Source organism: Oxyura jamaicensis, chromosome 5 (genome assembly GCF_011077185.1).
Source record: "Oxyura jamaicensis isolate SHBP4307 breed ruddy duck chromosome 5, BPBGC_Ojam_1.0, whole genome shotgun sequence".
Lineage (NCBI taxonomy): Eukaryota > Metazoa > Chordata > Aves > Anseriformes > Anatidae > Oxyura > Oxyura jamaicensis.
Window position 1 is genome coordinate 35229049 of NC_048897.1, and position 21451 is coordinate 35250499.

At 35.3% G+C, this 21451-nt stretch overlaps 1 long non-coding RNA gene across 1 annotated transcript in view; it reads right to left on the reverse strand.

Annotated features, from left to right (window-relative positions):
- Positions 1–16369: 16369 nt before the first annotated feature.
- LOC118167302 overlaps positions 16370–21451 on the reverse strand; it is a 34188-nt gene continuing 29106 nt past the window's right edge. Inside the window, exons 3-4 of the long non-coding RNA XR_004751090.1 lie at positions 19984–20112; positions 16370–16643 (exon numbers count right to left, since the gene is read on the reverse strand). This is a non-coding gene — a long non-coding RNA (uncharacterized LOC118167302). The remainder of the gene's footprint in view (positions 16644–19983; positions 20113–21451) is intronic.

A 21451-nucleotide genomic window follows, 5' to 3' on the forward strand; every position in this document is an offset into this window, starting at 1 on the left:
GTGATAAATCCTCCCTCCTCAATAAAATTCTTCTGCAACCAAATGAAAGAGCCTGGCAAGGTGAACTTCAATTAGATAGTATGTACATACAGAGCAATTAGACTATAAGGAATACTGTCCAGGGAAACCAACTAGAATTATAAGTTCACACTGCTGGCAAGACAACAAAGAGACAGATACCACCAAAAATAAGTATGAATAAAAATAAGAAAAATTGGGACAAATACAGATTTGATGCAACAAAAAGAAACATTTCAGATAATATCACTATCAAGTAACATTTGTCTGAATTTATGCTATCTATGATTTTGTCCCCCAAGCACAAACCCTTAGTTTGATAGATTTGGTTGTACTGGAATAAGGTTTGCTACAGTATTATTTTTTAAGAAAATAATATATTGAATCATAGGGAACTGTGAATCAGAGGTGTTTGTCAGCTTTTCTTTAGTAGATCATTAAAGATCCCTTCTTATTCTCCTTTTGCTTTTCTTAACACATTTTTAAATAGTATGTCTTAGCTGATATTCACCTTTCCTATTGTCTTCTGTTTAGTATTAAGGTCAAGTCCCATTTCTAATTGGTTGTACAGCTGCATTCAATTCATTATATTTTCCAAAAGAGTCTTTGGGCCCTTTTTCCCATGCAGACTCTTCTACATAGGAAGAAGTCACTGTGTATTTTAACAATGAAAACAAAAAGATAGTATTTCAACTGTTATGGCACCTATCTTCCACACTGTTATATCACATAGATTTGATGTCTTTCTTTTCATATACACACAGATATTTTCTTGCTTCCTAGATTGGAAACTGAACAGGGCATATCTTCTTATTCATTGTATTGTAAACTATCTGCCACAGTGGATATGTGATTAGGATACTTGTGGTAGGAAAACAACCTATGTTGTTGAAAAAATCAGTATTAGTTTTTTTGCTATCTGCCATTGATTATCAGAATCATAGTTAGTCACTGAAGTACAATAAGAAAAGAAATTTAACTATGTATGTCTATAGGATTTCAGCTATTTAAAATCATGTTCAGGAGGACTATAGTAATTCTCTCTCTCTCTCTTTTTATTTTTTTTTTTTTTTTTTCTTTTATGAATTTGGCAGTATTTACATCCTTAGATCTGTTTCTACAAGTAAAATTTCCATATCGTAGGAATCCTCATGCATCTGCCTTTATAGAAACCTTAAATTTAGCATAACATAGGACCAAATTAACTACATCAATGTAACTGAGCCACCAGAGGGCTAAGGATTAGAAATGATTTATTGTGATGGAAGCATGGACATCCACGTCCCATGCTTTCCTGAGAAAGTACCTCAAGTCCAATTTAGAATCTTTCCTTCCAGTATATATGTGTATATATATATATATTTCAAATCTATATATATATTTCAAATCAAGTTATTTCTTGTTCTGTATATCAGCTTCTAGTTTAGATTTCTTTGTTAGTTTGGATTTTATTTGAACATTTCTTTTCTTTCTTTTGTTCTGCATTGTCCTCCAATTACAAGGCCATCTGTTCCATTGGCAGATGCATTTAAATTCTGTAATTGTCATTCTTAGCATAGTGCAAACCATACACAATTCAAAGGACAAGGCATGCTATATTTTTAAGTTGGCCAAATTGCTTGACAAAACATCAACAGGAACAATAATTGATTTTCTGACTATTTAGGATGTGCATCTGTGACACAAGGATTATAAGAGAGGATTCTTATGGAACTGCTAACTGTTGTGTCCCTCTGACAATTTGCCAATTGTTCATGATATGAGATGAGTTACTTCTGTCTTTTGTAATCTTAGGGTTACATTTTGGGTTATTTTGGAGTAGGGGCAAGTTGTTAGCAGTCAAACATGAAAGAATATTTACTTATAAATCTAAACTCTTGTACATATGCACAATCAAAGGCGACGTAAATTTTCTTTTTATCCATTTGTCCATAACTCAGCTAAAGGATGCAAGCTCTTCACTGTAAAAAGAAAAAGGAGAAAACAAAACAAAACAAAACAAAACAAACAAACAAAAAGAAACAAAACAAAACAAAAAAAACAAACAAAAAAAAACATACAAGTTGCCCTGAAAAGGAAGGCAAGAAAATTATACAGTGAAAAGACTGAATCCTTTCTCTTCATTTTATTTTTATGGAAAAGCTAAAACCTGGAGGTCGTAGTAAAATAGAGGGTCACACAAAGTATAGTTCGGACAATAGTAGAGCATTAGACTTTTTTGAGGATTCCCTTCTTAACAGGATAACCCTTGGATACAGAGATGTCTGTGACCTTTTCAGTGTCTTTTTCTTCATATTTAAGAAATGAAAAAAGTAAAGAAGAAAAGAAGTAAAAAAGAAAGAAGTTAAACAGAAAATCTGCCTACAATGGAGATTTTATATCTTCTTTTGAGGGAAAATCACACAGATTTCGGTACTTACAAGAGTGTCTCACTATGTTGCAATCTCTGCAATTTCTGAGACAACTGAGTATATCCCTGGAATACAGACAAAAATGATATAACAATATATTTGGCAAATCTCAGTTACTTTGTGAAGCTTCATAACATATAAGCAGCAGTATGCTCTCCTTTTATCCTGTAACCCTTTTTCCCCATATATCTTGATTTTTCATTTCTTGCATTTTAATAAGTGAGTGAATTTAAAATACATAAACTTAAAGTGTTAAGTAGATGTAACATTATGGTGGCTGAAATTAGTAATTATATTTTCTTGGGAAGGACATTTGCACCTTAGATATGGGATAGGATGATGGGATTACTGCTAAACTGGAGAGCTTTTCAAAAACCTGATGCAAAACCTAATACTGTTAATAGAAGAAATCTTAGTGATTTCAACAATCTTTTTTTCAGTTCCTCAGAGAATACCTGTTTGCTTTCATATGAGACCCTTGGGGACCTAGAATTTCGTTCATGTCAATTATCTGTATTTTCAGATGCTGTTTTGCTGATCTAACTAACAAATAAATTATTGATCCCCCATCCCGATCCCTATCACATGAAATGTGTAAATTGTAACAAATAATGGTTTTATAGAATGTTCTTCTCCACAGTTTAAACTTATAAAATATGAATGTTACAAGGATGACATTTAGTAAGCTCTGTTCAACTATGTCAGTTTTATCTGTCTGCAAACTGAATGAAGGATTGTGTGCTCACCTCAGAGCAAGTCCAAAGGTCAACAAGTCTTCTTAAAGGCTGGCTAGCTCATGCTATCCTGAAGCAACTAATTTTAAAGTTATTATGAAATATGACTTGCTTTTTAGTTTTTCTGTGTTTTAAACCCTAGCCAGTATACATCTTCAGGCTCATGTACATTAAATGGGAAAGAAGATGGTAGTGAATACAGGGGTAACTCTTTCAGAAGCTGCTATCATTTTTTTTATTTGTTCACACCTTCCAATAATAATAACGCAATGCCATACGCAATATTTATAGGACAGCAAGTCCACAGCAATTATTTAAAGGCATATATATATATATATATATAACTCTTTCTTCTTTCTGTAGTGATAACGGAGTTTGAGAATGTGTAAGCACCTTTGAGCAAGGATACTCAAGTCATCAAATAAGAATATGCTTCTTTGATGGTGAAATATAATAAAAGAGGAGAAGACAGACAGTAAATTACTGTCTTTGGGAATCCTTTTAGGGAGGCTTTCAGAAAACAGCATTGTAAATGAACTCAGCTGTTGCTGCAAACATCAATCTCTGTGAAAGCCTTGTAGAAGAATGTTAACAACTACCTGGTGCCACCCTGCTGGTTAAACAGAGTATTGGGGGAAAAAAGCACAAAATCTAGTGGTGCTTGTTTAATTTCCATTTCTTTTTCCCATTGACATTGAAGCCTCCGTACAGTCAACTTTGCTTTTAGCAGACAGATTACACCATTGTCCTTGATTCCAGGTCAGTGTGTGCCAATTTATCTGAGTACCTCATCTTTGGAGAAGAACCATTATTAAAAGCTTCTGGGGTAGGAATAGATCATTTCGCCTATTAAAAGTTTTGTTTGTTCTAAGTTTGTTACGAAATGTTTTCATGAGTTTTACATGTGGACACATCTCACTCCCTGAAGCTGCTGGGAGTTGTTTCCAAATAAGTGACAGACAGCTTATCACCTCCACTACAAAGGCATGGTTGGAAACAAAAATAAGCTTATTATGCCAGATGAAATAAATTCCTCTGTTCTTATCATTGCCTGATGATATACAGTCCACATTAAAGTCAGAGTGGTCAAAGCAAAAATGGTTTCTGATATGGATAAATAGCAGATTGGTCACCTGGGAAATGGTGATCAGCAGATCTGCAACATTTCACGGAGTCAGCAGTGAGCCTGACTGAGGCATAGTAAATCCACCTGATAAAAAAGTTGTTCAGGACTTCAGGGTAGTCAGCAACTTTTGGATAGTTTTTGATGCCTTTCAGTTAGACATAAATTAAGATAAGAAAAGCACCTAAAAGGTTGAACACATATCTTAAGTTTTATAAAATTATTTTCTTAAATACTTGTTAGATTTCTGGATTTGGACAGTAGAACTTTTCGGGGGGTATAATATTTTGTACCTAAATATCTTCAAACTATAATTATGACATGAGGAGGTGAATACCTATAATTCTATGAAGACAAAAAAAAAAAAAAAAAAAAAAAAGGCAAACATTGCTCCAGAACCTTTGTTTGAAAGAGTATCAGATTCATACTGCAATGTTTTTGTCTTTTACAACATTATGAGAAAGTGTAATGTTAACTCACTATCGACAGATGCAAACAAAGGTAATGACAGTATAGTGTTTTACTATGTAAGGAAACTAACACAATAATGGATCAGAAAGAATCAATATAGATGATGATATAGATGATAGATGAAAGAATTTATCTGTGTATTTTGTAAAGTGTAATTTAATTTTCACTACTAATATCCACAGTGTAAGGGGTGATGAAGGTTATTATTAAAAAAAAAACCTTAGTGGTGGACTACATCACCGTTGGTCCTGCCCTAAGTATTTCTTTTGAAAGAGGCTATTCATTTTATGTGTGCAAGTTACAAGATGTATGGATTGGTAAAATAAAAAATTAATATTATTCTGCTGTATATGCTTTTTAGAATGCTCAGCTCTTTTTCCTAAATGAGCTAATAATTCATCTGTATTGATCATAAAACCAAGTTCAGTTAATATATTAGCAGGCTTTGTAATGGTGATTTTGCCATCAAAGTGCATTAGGTGAAACATTACTGTCATGAAAAAAGGTATTAAGATAACCAGTGCCTTTTACAATGTAAAATTGTAGTTTGATTCATCACTAACTGTTAGGTAGAGTTGTCAGTGATATGGAATGGAATGTGAAGAATTTGAGTTATAACTGCTAGTAATGAGTCCAAAATCTGCCTAGAAACTGAAGCAAGAGACCTCTGGTCAAGGTTCATGGCCTTCTTGAATGAATAGACAAACATGAAAAAACATAAGATGAGGGTGAGTTGTCCCATAATTCACTGAGTAGAAAACATGAGTCTGTCTGAATGGCTATGACTGCACTAAACTATCCATGGAAGAGACTGCACAGGCAATAATATACCATGTGGGCTTTCAGTTCTGTGGGGCTTAGTATGAGACTGGTTTATGTCAAGAACAGAACCGCATGGCTTTAATTAATTGCCAGGTGTTCACAGCACTACCATGTACTGTCGTGCAGTTCCATTAAAGGAAAACTTTAAAGCATCTGCAGAGCCATGGAGAGAAAAGTGCACAGCACCTGCCCACACTTGTTCTTTTCAGAATGACACAAAACCTACACTGAACTCATGAAAAGCTATAAAAGGCATGTTTATAGGGATTGCATGTTGCTTCAGAAATCTGTAACAGTATCGAAGCACAAAACTCATTCTCTGTTGCCTTATGTGTTTTGTGTCTCTGTGCCTAGAAGTAAAGGTATGTGTTGCTGTTCAAGTTTTCAAATTAGTGACTGAAATCTATATTACCAGAGAAGTTAGAAAGCTTTAACAATAGCTACAGTTCTCTATTGTAGTCTGTTCAGTCTTGATGCCTCAAAAGACCCACTGAATTAATTGTTGGCGATAAGCATATGTAATAAGAAATACAAACCATATCATATACAAACCAAATCATATTGTATTTGATTGTTTGTTTGTTTTAATTTGAATAGGAGTAGAAAATAATATAAGTAATCATAGCATTAGTAGTGGTAGAGAAATAAATGGCAAAACAATTAGAAAGATTAGCTGGTTGTAACCTGCAATTATCACCACTTGGTGACAAACTTTCAAAGTTGGGCATTTAACTTTGCGGTAAGAAAAAAAAAAAAAAAATTCAAAAAGAATTCAAAGGCAAATTTCCAAAACCCCCAAATCCATAGATCTGTGATAGAAATTTCTGGAAGCCAAGAAAAGAAAAATCAAAGAGATAACACACTGTTGTGGACACTGCATAGTTCTGCATAGTTTTATGAATGATCCTAAATTGCACATCTTTTGTAGAGATCTTGGAATGTGAACAAAGATATGAGCTGAATTGTAATGGAAAAGCCCTCATGACCTATATGAAAAAGAGTGGTGCAATACTGTTAGTTTCTGCTGTGGATTCAGAATACTTTGGAAATATAATCTGGGCTATTTTGGCCCTGAACACATTACTAAGAACAGAATCTGTTTGATCAGATATAGCTTTTGGATTTCAAAAGCTTTAAGACCTAAAAGCAGTGTTTAAAAATCCCATTGTTGAAATGAGTTTGAACTTCTCTGCTTTATGAGTTGGAAAATTTTCAGGCATATTTCAAAACTGATTTGAAGTTAGTAGAAATCACATAATAGAATAAAATCAAACTTTCACTCCATCATTAATAGATATAAGGGTCATGCAATCATCTGGGCTAAGGATAACAAAGTTAAGGTTTCCCTCTGAAGAACCAGGAGTGCTAGCACAGGGGTTAAACTGGTTCTAGATCATGAACATCCACACTGCCTATTGACCTTCTATGAGGTGAGTGCAGTAAGAGAATTCTGTGTTACAAGACAAATACAAAATACAAATATCTTGCTGTTCTATAGTGACTAGGGATTTTACCAATCTTTATTTGTGTCTTCAGCTCTACAACTGCCAACTGTTTTCCTCTGAACTCATAGAATCATAGAATATCCTGAGTTGGAAGGGACCCATCAGGATCATCAAGTCCAACTCCTGGCACCGCACAAGTCTACCCAAAAGTTTAGACTATGTGACTAAGTGCAGTCCAATCACTTCTTAAATTCAGACAGACCTGGTGCAGTGACTGCACCTGGGGAGCCTGTTCCAGCGTGCAACCACCCTCTCGGTGAAGAACCTCTTCCTGATGTCTTGTCTAAACTTCCCCTGCCTCAGCTTAACACCATTCCCGCAGGTCCTATCACTGGTGATTATGGAGAATAGGTCACCTGCCTCTCCACTCCCCCTCAAGAGGAAGTTGTAGACTGCGATAAGGTCTCCCCTCAGCCTCCTCTTCTCCAGGCTGAACAGGCCCAATGATCTCAGCCGCTCCTCATATGTCTTCCCCTCCAGGCCCTTCACTATTTTCATTGCCCTCCTCTGGACACTCTCCAAGAGTTTAAAGTCCTTTTTGTATTGTGGTGCTCAGAACTGTACACAGTACTTGAGGTGAGGCCGCACCGGCGCAGAGTAGAGCAGGACAATCACTTCCCTTGACCGACTAGAAATGCCGTGCCTGATGCACCCCAGGATACAGTTGGCCCTCCTGGCTGCCAGGGAGCCTGGAGCACTTCTGGCTCATATTCAACTTGCTGTCAACCATGACCCCCAGATCCCTCTCCGTGGGGCTGCTCTCCAACGTCTCGTCACCCAGTCTGTATGTATAGCCAGGGTTGCCCCGTCCCAGGTGCAAGACCTGGCACTTTTGTTAAACTTCAGATAACAGATTTGAAAAACAATATATGACAACACTGATAGAAATAAAAGTTTTCAAAAGAGCAAGGGAATTCCCGTTTCTAACACAGAGTGCCTATGTCAAGCTAGGCAAATGATTCAGTTTTTAAGCCAAAACTTCTGAGGGAGGATACCTAACTATATACTTGTTGTTTTTAGGTTTTACTTGTTCCTTTTTCATGCTAATAAAATTAGCTTGATCTGCCTTTTGAAAATACCTGCTAATAATCATACTCAAAAAAAGGAACAATCACGTCACATGTATGCCAAGTAGCATTTGAAATTGGTCTGTCCCTCAGTTTCTCTGAATAATGAGTGTGTTGTAAAGGAAAATTAATTTCTGCAAAGTATTTACATATTGTAGAAAATAAATAATACTGTCTTCTGAGTGTGTTGAATAATCATGCAGAATAAAAGCATCATCCATTTTGAACACTAAGAACAAAACAATATAGTCAAGGGCTGTTAAGAAGAATCATCTCTTGTGCACTGAGACAGGAAGTTTTTTCAGCTCACCATACAATTCTGTATGGAATGCATGTATAAAAGTCATATTAAAGATGGCAGAGGCAATCTTATTTGTGGAGCATGACAGATTCTGTATTCCATATTTTTAGTCTTCTTTTAATTATTCTATGCCTAATTTTACAAGTTCTAAATTATTTGTTTTACACTTTTTTCCATTCAGAGTTGGATGGAAACTCATGGGCTGAGATGCATAGTAAAGCAAAAGCTGTGTGAACAAACAAAGCAAACCAAGGAATTATTTCACTGCTTCCTGTCAGTAGGCAGTTGCTCAGACACTCAGGAAAGCAGGGCTCATCACACATAGTTGTTTCTTGGGAAGACAAATGCCATCAAACTATTTATTCTGTTCAAAAAGGATAACTCAGATACTGAACCCATTAAAAGATCTTTTTAACAACACTTCCCATTGGTCATAATGTTTAAGTAGCAATTAAAGCCTAAGACCTGAAATTTTTTATTTATTTATTTATTTTTCACCAATGCAATAAATACAAAGATTTTTGTCTCTAGATCATGTTTTAGCTGTATACTTGTAAAATCTCAGCTAGTGTATCTGTAGGCTTGAGGACAGGAGTGTGTAATACATTAGGTATAGATTTTCTACATTTTCTTTAATAAAGAGAGAATGTCTTCATAATAAAGACAGAATGCCACTGTTTAATAATATTTAGTGCTGCTAATATTTAAACACTGTATATATATACATATATATATAAGCTCTCAGATTTTGTAAGTTTTTAGTTTCTTGTGAGGAAAAAATACATTGCTGAGGGCAGGGCTTAGGAAACAGAAACATATATGCAATAGTTTGTCCTACAAAAATCATGTGCTCTCTAGCATTAAAGACTGACATAGTAAATATTACAGACAGCATTACCTGGCTTTTTTATTTGTGGTAAATATATCTGATTACATCTCTGAGACTACAACAAGACAAATCATAAATCTACAACTATGTGGAGAGGGAAAGGAAAGGAAAGGAAAGGAAAGGAAAGGAAAGGAAAGGAAAGGAAAGGAATTATAAACCGCTACAATCTACAGACAGAATAGTGGCCATCTAGACAACACATAGTTGAATGGAAAGTTATGTATAGATTGATTGCTTTCACTAGAGAGACAAAGTTACCTTTATTTGGGCCATTCATAAACCTTCCTTTCAGATCAGGAACGAGTAGTGTATATATTCCTCACCTACTTTGAATCTCTATAGTTATCACAAACATAAAATGGGAAACTATTCACTATACTGAAAAGAGAGCAGGAAAAAACGACAGCAAAAACTAAGAAACTGAATTAGTTCATTACAGTCTGATACTCTGTGTCAGAATTTAACTGTCTGTGGTCTACCACAGTTTGCTTTCAGTTGTCAGAAGACAGAACAGTGGAGCTAACTTTTTCCAAACAAAAAATCAATACATAGATAAAATAGACATAACATATGCCAGTTACAAGAAAAATTCGGCTGAGGGTTTCCAATACTAGAAGAAAAGAAAAAAAATCCAGATAAAGTGGCATAAAGAGTCACCTAGCTAGAAATGAAGCTTCAGGAATTCCTCTTTTCTTCCTTTATTCACATCTCTTCCTTTTTGATCACATTGCTGTAGATTTTGTTATCAAAGCTCTCTTTTGGATTCATTTCCATTCTCTTTGATCTTCTTAATCAATGGTTTACACAGATTATGTTTACCTATTGCCAAACTGAATCCAAATGAACTAGTTCAGCTGAAGATCCTTTCTCAATCAATTGGAATGTCCATGGCCATATACCACAGTCATGGGAAAAAGTCATACAGAAAACTGTAAAGAGACTGTAAGACTGTAAAGATCTGCCAGGGCCCCAAGAATCACCTTTTAATTACTGGAAATGGTGAATTTGGGCTAAATGGCTTCTGTGAACAAATATTCAGCATTTTCTAAAACAGCAAAAGGTATTTATGAATGTAAATTATTGCTGTTGTTATTATTAATAATAATAATGTTTTAAATTCTGAAAACAGATTCTTATTAGTTGGAGCTTTAATAAAGTTATGAACCTTCTATACAATGCTGATGAGAAGACAGAACCATTACACTTACTGTACAAACTGTTGAAGCACACTTAAATCTTTAACTGCTTAACTGTTGCTTAATTCTGATTCTTCTCAAGTTATAAGAATGTTTAATCATTCTTTTATGCAGTCTTTTGCTTTATGCAGCATTGGGCATCTAAGGGGAAATAGTGATTTTAGTAAAAAGAAAATAACTGAGCAAGAACTACTTTCATAGATCAGCTAACAGGAGGGCAGGGAAAGAAAAAAAAAAAAAAAAAAAAAAAAAAAAAAATAGTGACTTTTTTACAGTGATAAAATTCAAGTAACATTGCTAGTGTTTCCATTCAAAATATATCTATTTATTCAGAATTTAAACAACAGACTTGAAGGAAAATTTCCTACACATCTGACTGTCTCCTGAATTTTCAAATTTTTATACATACTTTAGAAACTTAGTAAAGCAGCTGCACCATAAGCATGCCCATGTAACCACTGGAGGCTTCATTATTAGCACTGCCAACAAGAAGATGTTATCTTAAAAGAACAGATGTCAGGGGACAAAAATCACTCAGCTTTAGAAACTGCTACTTCATTGCTGACTTAACCAACAGTCTAAAATTCAATGAATTTGGTCTCAGGAGTCAAGACGGAATTCAAATTCTGGAGAAGAAGACAGTACTTCCTTCTGTCATCATCAGATTAAAGAATAGACAAAATGTTTAGAGTGTCTGAACTCATATAACGTTACACCACAGACATAGTATTTTTAAAAATACGGAAGCCAGTGTATCCTACAGATTTAGGTAGAGATAATGCTATGTAGTTACGAAACTTCATTAAACATAGGTGTCTTCTTAATGTACTTTCACAGCAGATATGATAAGAATGGCAGAACATTATTTTGGATCATGCATCAAGAGCTAGAAAACTTGGGAACAGATTCTAAGTCAGTATAAAGACAGTTCTAAAGTAAATGTGAAGGAAATTATCTTAGGCAATTTACACCACCTCAGAATTTGAATCTTGAACTATTATTACCATCATTCCAAAACAGGAGTGCAATTCTGAGACAGATTAAGCACAATGTCATTTCTAGCCTGGAGGAGTATTGAGTACATTACAGCATGGAGACAGAGCTTCAAGGTGGCATTTTGTCCTCAACTTCTCTTTTCTGTTATGATATAAGCAGGATATAAGCTCATCATTTCACAAAGATTTTGAATACTCCACGTCTTCAGAAAATTATAGCACATAATTGTCTCATGAAAGCAATGCAATCTTGCATATGAAAAGAGAATAAAGGGTACTCGGACTCGACCACTCTGGTTATGAGAAATTTTGTCAGGAACAATAAATGACACTGTCAGTTCACAGCCCTAAAATCTGTCTATACCATGACTTTGCACTTGCTTTTCAAACATAAATACTGGAGGTGGTCTGTGGTTCAAGATATGTTTACAGGTCCACGTTCAGAAGATACCAGGTCGATTAAGAAAAACTTTTGACAGTTTGTGGTTTCAAAAGTGTTTCTCTGCTGCACTTATTTCTTGATAGAGAGAACAACATTAGATCATTCCACACTGCTAGATGCTGATTAGAGCATGATTTCCAAGCCTTCTATTTTTCTACTGATACTTCAGCAGTTTCAGTTTTATGGTTTTTAACTCTTATTCACCTTCCAATACTGTAAATTCTGTCTGATCATTTTGCTAGAGTATTTTCAGCCTATGTCTAGATAAAAATCATGATATTCTTATGCTAGTACTTAAAGGTGCTTAGTCTCTCGAGTGACTTGAATGATGAGCAGGTCATCTCTTCAACCTAATAATCTCTGAAGCTATATCTCTTCCATATTAAATGCTGGAAAATGCTTGCTAGCTCTGTGCTGTGTTTTTATTCATGTATTCCTCAGAACATGAGGCTGTCTTTATGTTATCTGTACGCTTCTGACATCCCATTCCTAGTTGTCCCTTTCTAAACGCTCTGCAATATCCCTACATCCCATTACCTGAAATACGTACATCATGCTGCCCTTTACCATATAGCATGTTGCTTACACTATGTATGAATGGTTTGAGTCTATGCCATGAGGTATCAGATCACACAAACTTCATTATATCTATAGAAAGCAGTTTAACTTGTCCTGGATAGAAGGTCTGTCTCCATGATGTGACATTTACATTTCTGTTAAATACTGGTAGAATTTCAGTTATATATATATATATAGCTCCATATATATATGTATAGAGCTCCGTCATCTGACAGAAAACATGACTTGGATTTTCATTACATTTTTGTAACTGTTGTTGATACTTCTCCCATTTAACAAGTCTAGCACAGTTCTTAGATCATCTTAATTCCTCTTCTCTGAGTTTATCTGTATTTGTGTCACCACAAAAATTCAATGCAACACCAAATGTTAGATGAGTCTTCAAAAGTTTCCCTTTAAAATGGGGAGAAGTACACCTTTGATGATTTATTAACACACACATTTATAGATTACATCTGTGTTACAGTTAGTTCATTATGTTCAGTGTTAAGGATTCTGTGCCAGTACCTCTGTCCTGTCAGCAAAATGAATTTTGTAGATGGGATGCAATTGCCACCCTTGCTACATTTGTCTCTATGCTGAGATAAAAACCTCAAGGAAATGACTAGGGAAATTCTTGCATATAACACTGTGGTAGTTTAAATTATCTTCTGCTAAATCAAAACCCTTGAATTGAAAGATGGCTGTCATCCAAAACAAGCTATTGATAAAATCTAACTCTCTGGGGTGATAACTAAACAGTAAATTGCTTAATAAGGGATTTTAATCATTTGACCATCTAAAGGTAACATGATAATTTAAAAGAAAATATTTTTCTTTTTGTTCCCAAAGGGCAGGAATCAGACTCAAAGCATGTCAGGAATATTCTCTGAGTTGTAAAACTTAGTGATTTAGGAAAGATATCAGGAAGTGCTAGGGAGAAGTTTTAAATAAAAATGAATATTCTGACTTGGTCCCAGACAACTTCTGTATAGTGTGGGAACAGAAACAGAAGAAATCATGCAAGAGCATATTATTTCATCTATATTATATCATCTACACAATTACCTTCCAGGGTGCTTTATTGTGCAAGGGTAATAGTGCCAGTCCACTGCTCCAGCCTACCCCAAATAAGATCAGAGGGAACCTGGGGAATCTTCATTGTTTGGTTTTGTGTAACAGTAAAAGCAGGTAAGAACCTGCTTTTCCATTTTGCAATGGCTGTACCAAGGCTGCTGAAATTCTGTCAAAATGAGTAGAGACTACCTTGAAAAAGGTAAAATTATGTAGTGAGACTCCAGGAGTCTGAAAGCTTGCAAGAGCTGTTTCAACTTTTGTTTCTACCTTTACAGTCAAACAGTTATCCCCAGATGAGGAACAGGGGAGAAATATGGGAAGGAAAGAATGAGACAGGGAACCAATGTGAAATAGCTTCATCTGTATGTGGACTGGTGTCCACCCTGTCTCCTGTCTCCGTGAACAGATGAAAACTTCTGTTCCAAGACATGGAGATACCCAGCCAATACAAAGAATTAATCAATTACCAACTATATTGTTATGACAGGTAGAAGTTTGACTCTAATATAATTTTTCATATCAGAGGGGAAATTAACTTAGAATATATATTACTGTAGTGTTTAGCAAGAAATACTATTCTCTCAACAGTTACATATAGAGGTGTTGGTCAGGAATCAAGGTCTGACTAAACTTAAAGAAAATATTTAACCCAAATAACATAACAATTTGATATATATAATGAAGTAGCAATATAGGGCTAAAAAAAAAAAAAAAAAAAAAAAAGTAAAATTAAAAAATGTAGAACAGGAAAAAATAAAGTGTGGAAATGATAGCTAGTCAGGCAGTTTGCTTAAAAAGCAAGAACAAAATTTCAAATTTCTAGTCAAATCTTATGAGTTTTCTTCTTAAATAATTGTCTTTGTTTTAGAGTGAGTTGTTCCTGATTTATATCAGTGTATCTGAATCAAACTCAGAATTCAAAAGGTTTTTACCTGGACATCCTTTATAACCATCTTCTTCTCAGATTATACTGGGAAACCTGAACTTTAATTAATTCTTCTTTTATTTCTGCCAGGTACCCCAAATTATTTTCCATAAGTTACATGCTTCCTGTGAAATAACTACACTAATATTGTTGTGCAAAAATAAAATAAAATGAATATAGGAAAGGGGAAAATCCTGTTCTTCTGCATATTTGACTTGAAAAGTAGATTAAATAAATAGCTTTATTGGAACTTTTCAAAACTATAATATCTAAGCAGACAATAGGAAATAATTATGCATGTATGCAAAACATTGTGAAATTAAACATTTTCCAAGCCATTGCCAGTAACTTTATGAATAGCTTAATTATCTTTCCACTTATACAAAAGTTTTATAGAATAGGCTCTCAAAGAAATAAAAATGAAAATCCAGTTGCAATTATTGAGCTTTATCTTCATTGCTACAAATTGTAGACTATTCCCAAACTGTATTCCCTCTCACAAATATATTAACTCATCATCACATGCATATTTTGCAAAAGAATTGTACATACACAAACCAACTATTTATGCATCTGCCACACATGGTGAAATAAAATAAATTTACTTTTATTTTTATTTTAGTCTTATATTCACAAAATTTCACTGAAGTTTCACAATATAGAGAACAGAGGAAAACTTAAAATTTAGATAATTTACATATATATTTTCAGTGATTCTTTCATTATCTATGCAATGTAATTATCAGTGAAGTGCTATAGATAATTTCCCCATAATTTTCTTCCTTCTACATTAGGCATTATAATTGCTTTCTTCCTCTATACCATGTGTGTTTGTGTCTTGCTCCCCCTCCATCCTGTATGGAGGGAGAGAGAGAGAGTATTAAATCAAGTACAGAGTTGGTTTTCATTTTGGCAGGTAAAGGTTTTTATTGGAAATGAAACATTTTCAAATGTGAATTTAAAGTTCTTGATTTGATTTAGTCTCCCCAGCCTGGGCTCAGATTCTAACTCCAAGCCAAAATCCACTGCTTTGCACCTACCCAGCCTCACTAGGGCCATTATTAAATGCTTGGTTGGAACTGGAGCGGGGGGTGTAACAATGACATTTGGATTTCTGTCCTGCTCCTCTCATGCATCTCTTGAGAAGAAGACAAAAGAATATGCATAGAATCAAATCTTACTTTTTAAAGGCTTGTTCCAACTCCTTCTGTTGTTCCCATCTGCTGTTCCCACCCTTGATTTCCAAATTCCTTACTTCCCAGGAAATAGCTTATTTTGTGCATTGTATTTACCCTTATTTGTGGAACATTCCACATTGGTCATATTTGTTGGGAGATTCCACATTGGTCATATTTGTTAGGAGCTTTTATACCTACAGTGCAAGGCCTTCATCCATGAAGGGGACCAAGGGACTGGAACACCTCTCCTATGAAGACAGGCTGAGGGAGTTGGAGTCGTTCAGCCTGGAGAAGAGAAGCCTCCGCGGACACCTTATAGTGACTTTCCAATACCTAAAGGAGGCTTACAGAAAAGCTGAAGAGGAACACTTTTTCAGGGAGTGTAGTGATAGGACAAGGGGGAATGGCTTTAAACTAAGAAAGGGTAGATTTAGTTTAAAGAAGTTCTTTACTCTGAGGCTGATGAGGCACCGGATCAGGTTGTCCAGAGAAGCTGTGGCCTATCCCTGGAAGCGTTCCAGGCCAGTCTGGATGGGACTTTGAGCAACCTGGTCTAGAGAAAAGTGTTTCTGCCCATGGCAGGTGGTTTGAAATAGATAATCTTTAAGGTCCCTTCCAACCCAAACCATTCTGTGATTCTACAATTTGTATTACTGTAAAGGAAATGATATTTTAATAGTGTTTACTGAGACTTACCTGTTGGGCATCCAATCTACACTTTGGATATATTCCTTACAGAATTACTGTATCTTTGATCTGATTGCTTGTATAATTTATTTCCTACAGTTTCAGTAATCAAGTTATTGCATTGAGCACAAACATTTAATACATTTACTTAACATGTTGTATGCTGTATTCCTTCTCTGTCTTCAACCTCCAGGCCTGCAGATAATCAGTTCTGGCAGCAGTTCCTTCTGTCAGTGGAAGCAGTCTTTAATAGAGAAGAAAAAAAAAAAAAAAAACTGTTTGCCTGAGACCCTTTTAAGACACAGTACTCAAGATATCCCATGTATTCATCACTGTCATCCAAGAAGTAAAGCCACATCAGAAGTTTTAGATAGTGGTTTGTGTGTATTTCATTGTAATACTGTCAGACATGATGTGAAGCACAGCAAGATGCAGAAGTAGCCACAGCTTTACACAAGCCAATGAAGCTACAGACAAGATGCCTAAAAAACCAGAGCATTACAGTTTATTATATTTGATTTTGTTCCCAGCTCTCTAGTGACTTGCTCATTGGGAAAACCCAGAATGTATATAGTTAGAGAGGAAACAATTATTGGTATAAGAAGCATATATACTGTGGCCCACACTCAGGTGGACTTCTTGCCATCATTTTCTACTAAATTACAGCAACTGAATAGGTGAGATGGGGGACTAGAACTAGTACTCAGTTTTTACTGTGCATACTTTTCAGCAGTTTTATGTCATATTTATAACACCCTTACCAATTGCCAGTCACATCGACTGAATGTCAATGGACACAGAGCAGTGATAACTCCAAACTGTGTGCACGTGGGAATTTGCATCCTTCTTCACACACAGACAGGGAAAATTCTGAGCACTTCTTTTAGTGTCGCTGGACCTGAGTAACTCAGAACACTTCTGGGTTCTCATATTCTCATATTTTCTGCTCCAATACTGACATAGCAGATTCTGACAAAATTTGCCTCCTTGGTAAAGCTCATCTTGAAAGAATTTGGAGTCAACTCAATTTTAACCAAATTAAAAAGTGAGAAAATATGAAAACCTGTTATCTTGAGCAGAACTTGTGATAGGTATTTCCTATAGGTTGGATTTGCCTTCCAATGAACACCAAAGCTGACTTGGAGGTATGATGAACAGACTTATGTAGCTGTCACTCCATTGTTAGTACCAATGAACACTCTATGACAATATAATGATCAAAGAGTGCTTCAGTTTGTACAACTATATTTACCTTGAATTCTCAAAATGTCAGTCTCATCACACTGGGAGACAATAATAAATGTATTGGAAAAACTTCAAAATTTCAGGACAGAGCAACATGTTCTTAAAGAATATTCACCTGTCATACTATAGCTAATGTTTATGGTGACAACCACAAATACACTCTGCACAAACTGACAGCATGTGTATGCATCCACATTCCAAGTACTGCCACCTTTTTGACTGCATCAACATATAAAAGTTGATATTGACAACATCAGAAATAGCCAAGCCATCCAAATAAGCAGTATAGTGAGAACCTAATGAAATGTCTTTTGTAAGAAGCTGTCACTGTCATATCTTACAGCAAATCAAGCTCACTAAAAGACTAAATTTTGAATTACTTAAAAATGCCTGAGAAATAGAAGTGACTGGAGACCAACTTCACTTCTCTCATAGTTCAGTTACAAAACCAAATCAAAAGGTGTTATATAAGAGTAGAAAAGATTCATAGGTGTTCATAAGATGTCTCACAAGAGACTTTGCCTTTGTCAAATGCCATCATTAAAATGACTTTGATAGAAAGATATGTCTGTCAAATCTGTATTAATTGGTGTGCATGTATTACAAATAGATTAAACAAACAAAAACAAACAGAAAAGAAACAAAACCAACCAACCAAACAAAAACCTGCAAAGAAGAAAGCAGTATATCATACAGCCAAACAGGACACAAGAAAAGTTTCATGTCAAGAATGATAAATGGTGGGTAGAAGAGTTTGGAAATGTTTCATCAAGCTGTAGATCCAGGAAAACTTGACACATTTCAACAGCATTCAAACAGTCTGTTGTCCTAAAATCAGTGGAATTTTCTTCTCTTTAGTGAAGATGTCCAGGTTCTATTAAGAACAGATATGAAATAGGACAACATTGATGCATTTCTATTCTTTGCCCTGCTATTTCTACATTAACTTTACAGAAACTTTTGATAAAATTCCACTGCTCCACTTAGGAGTCAGCTAGCAAACCAGTATCTACTTGCAGTATAGTTAGAAGGTTACAGAGTTATTGCTGATCAAAGCTATGAGGTCTGTTGTTATTCTTACCAACTTATAGCAGCCAGCACCCCAAGAGGAGATTAAATAAGGAGATAACAGTTTGGGAATTCAAGTTTCCTGGCATTATAGAACTCTCCAAATAAAAAGGTCACCACTCATGCTGTGATAAATGCTGGACTAGCTTTCTTCTTTCTGCTTCCAAGGCATTGGATTTGCTAGTGGAGTTACTGAAAAAATCTTCTATAGGTCGATGTAGCTTAAATGATAAATTAAATTTAGCTTAATATGATTTCTGCAGCTGAATAGATGTAGGAAGGTACTGAAGAATGGAGTAAAAATCTTTATGTAAACACAGATGACCTGACCAGAGTTCCCATCCTGTCATCCCTAAAGATCTCTTGAGGCTTCTGTGAGATGCTGGCTGTACACAAAAGCCTGGGAATATTGTTTGCTTATCTTTAGATAGCATGGTGAGGTGAAGAGGATCCTCAGTCTAGAAAGACTGATAGATCTCTTATCATAAAAAATGGCACTAAGCAAACTGTGCTATCTCTCTCTGCTTGTATATAAGTACTTTTCTATAATGCTTTTAGAGACAAGGATAAAATCTTTATTCAATTTTCTCTAGAAGGCAGAAGCTTTGTGCTACCCCAACATTGCTAGTCAGTATTCTGGACAGTATTAATAATGGCAACTTGCTGGTGAACACTCTTGTATATATTCAGCACGTTTTTGTCTGTTTTGATCAAGCTGCCAACTGGTCGAGTTTGACAATTAGCATAAGAAAGCTAGCGGTCTGTTCCAGCCTTCTCCCTGTTGAAAGAGATGTTGAGACCTTTAAGAACACTGAAATAACAGAAAAATAAATAAATAAATAAACAAACTGCTACCTCTGCAGCTTGCTGCTTGAAGGACCATGTCACACTGAGGACAGCAAGGACTAAAGCAGTCTCTGGAAGACAAAAACTGATTCTAAACTAAAGGAGATAATCTACAAACAACTGTGACCTACCACATAATGGTTGTTATTACTCTGCCATGTGGCTGCAAAACTGAGACATATTACCGTTATTGTTTCAAGGGATTAAGTCTGTGAACTATGCTGTTTTTATGCATTTTCTGGAATAAAATGCCAAGGTTGAATATGAAATGGTTAAACCATAGACTTGTCAAACACTCTCACTGAGGCAATGTAGCTTTATTCTTCGCTAGATGGTGCATCAGAAACCACATTACCCAAAAGCCATTTAGTTTATTAGTATAACCATTTAAAATACAAAGAATGGATGAGAAGGAGGCTAATTACCCCTGACAAAGACATGTTCAAATGAAATCTTGAAGATCAATTCAGTGACATCATTACTACAGAGCTGCAGGGGTATGAATAAGGACCACCTGCTTCATTAGGAAGGATATACTTTTTGTGTTCAAATTCCTGAAAAAAAAAAAAAAAAAAAAAAAGTCAGAATAGTGGTATGCAACTCAGAGATATGAGAGAAGTATATGTGAGTGTAAAGACCACAAGAAATAACCACAGGAGTGTGGCAAAGAAAAAAAAATAAAATAATAGTAATAATAAAAAAATGACTGTTTATATAATAAAAGTCACATGCTGAATTCTCACACTGAAATGCAGAAAAGCTTCATTACAATTTATTGGTACCAACATGTACATAATATTGGTGATTCAGTGTCATGGTTTCAGCTGGAAGAGAGAGAATTCTCCTTCTAGTAGCTGGTATGGTGCTGTGTTTTGGATTGAGGATGAGAATAATGTTGATAACACACTGATGTTTTATTGTTGCATAGCCATTCATACAGTAAGACAAGGATATTTTATCTTCTCACACTACCCTGCCTGCAAGGAAGCTGAAAGTGCACAAGAGGGGACAGAACCAGGACGGCTGACCCAAACTGGCCAAAGGGATATTCCATGTCATAGGACATCAAGCTGAACAATTAATATGGGGCAATTGTCTGGGGTGGGGGGAACCACTGCTTGGGGACGGGATGGGCGTCAGTCAGTGGGTGGTGAGCAATTACACTGTGCATCACTTGCTTTGTATATTCTATTATTATTATTATAATCATCATCATCATTATTATTTCTTTTCCTTTTCTGTTCTATTAAACTGTCTGTATCTGTGCTCGTGAGCTTTTACTTTTTTGTTTTCCTCCCTGTTTTGTCATGGTGGGGGGGAGAGGGGTGGGGAGCGAATGGCTGTGTGGTGCTTAACTGCCTTCCCGGTCAAACTAAATCATTCAGAAAAGGTCTTCCTTTTATTTAGAAAATGTCACACTTTAACATGTCTCTGAAAGAACAGAAAAGACAGAACCAATCCTGAATCATTTTTAGATTTTTATCATTCAGACCAGTATAAATCATTAAGCTTAAGAACAATTTATTTGCTGTGGGAAATTGTAATATTTTTTCCTGATGATGACATAGTCCCTGCATATAATTCTGGTATTTCACAAGCTTGGACTTCAAATTCACAGGAAGAGCCTTTTTAGACCTTTTAAAGACCTTTTAGACCTTTTAAAATATATACCTTATATTAGTATATATTATATACCTTATATTAGCATATATTATACTAATAACACTTTATTTCAGGTTCTTGTAATATACACTTAAATAACACTTTTTTTTCAAGTTCTTGTAATAAATAAAGCACCTGGCTTCACAGGTGCAGGATAAAGACATGGTTTCTATAATTTATTTTTTCAGAAAACTCGTTTAAAACACGTTTATAAAATAGCCCCCCCCCCCC